Below are 1258 nucleotides of genomic sequence, written 5' to 3' on the forward strand. Positions count from 1 at the left end.
GAAGTTGCTGATTCCAATGCAGGTTTAGAGGTAATGCTCGTCTTCGTTTTTCGTTAGTAGGTTGAGGGAAAACGACAAATTATATCTGGTTACTTGGTTTGCAATGACGAATGGTGTTGTGATCCAGTTAAGTTTGCTTGTCTGCAGTGGTATCTGTAAGTGTTATAGTGTTAAGTAAATAGCAGAATAAGATTAGTTTCTTCCTTTTTCAAGTTTATATAATTTTTTTTCTTTAGTGAGCCACATATTAATCAAAAGTTAATTTCGGTATTAACATTTTGGTATTTGGGTATCAAAATTTGAAGTTAATTTGGATATTAACATTTTGGTATTTGGATATCAAAATTTGAAGTTAATTTGGGTATTCCCCCCCCTCCCCCCACCAGCAGCCTCATCACAGCACCAGTTATCAGTACAGTCTCCAGTGCTAAGTGATGGCATGAGCGAAACACTTTTATGAATGAAACTATAACCACGACTTTAAAAGCCTTGTGACTGGACACTAAGTGCTTCGTTTACAAGAATAAGGTTTCTTTTAAAATTTTGCTATGAATCCATGGTTTCCAGACGGGGTTTCTTTACGATTTTTTCTTCTGCTTGTCTTCATATGAGGTTTCCTTTGAAGCTTTGTTACAGGTTTCCAGAGGTCTTCTACAAGGCTTACTAAAACATCACTGAGTTTCACCACAGGGCTTCATCTACATAGGTAGAAGGCTTCACTACAAGGCTCCTTCTTCACACGAGGGTTTCCAGACGAGGTTTTCTACAAGGTTTCAGAACAACATTTCCCACAAATCCGAATCACAGCACCAAGGTTCCCTGCGTGGTTTCGTCTCAGTAGCAGGGTTTCCAGAAATTCCCAGCCTTTGTCACAGCATCAAGATTTCATGCAAGGCTTTACACAGGGTTTCTAGCAAGGTATAAAACTAAAACACCTTTAAGGTTTTTCCACAGGGTCTGGGTTTCCGGTAAGACTAGAAGGCTTCACCACAAGGGTTTTCCACATCGCAAAAATCTCCAGACAAGATTTTCGAAAAGGTTCCGTACAATAGGTTTCCCAAAAGTCTTTTCATAGCACAGAGGTTTCCGACATGACTTTCTCACATTAAAGTTTCTTACAGGGTTTCGTCACAGCGTCAGGGTTTCCAAACAGACAGAGAACACAACAGAGAACTGTCACTCCGCTGTATCATGTAATACAGCTGTATTGTGTCGACGGAATTTTCACTTGAATTTTGCGTTAAAGAATATACTGTTT

The sequence above is a fragment of the Penaeus monodon genome, chromosome 33 (assembly GCF_015228065.2).
Source record: "Penaeus monodon isolate SGIC_2016 chromosome 33, NSTDA_Pmon_1, whole genome shotgun sequence".
Classification (NCBI taxonomy): domain Eukaryota; kingdom Metazoa; phylum Arthropoda; class Malacostraca; order Decapoda; family Penaeidae; genus Penaeus; species Penaeus monodon.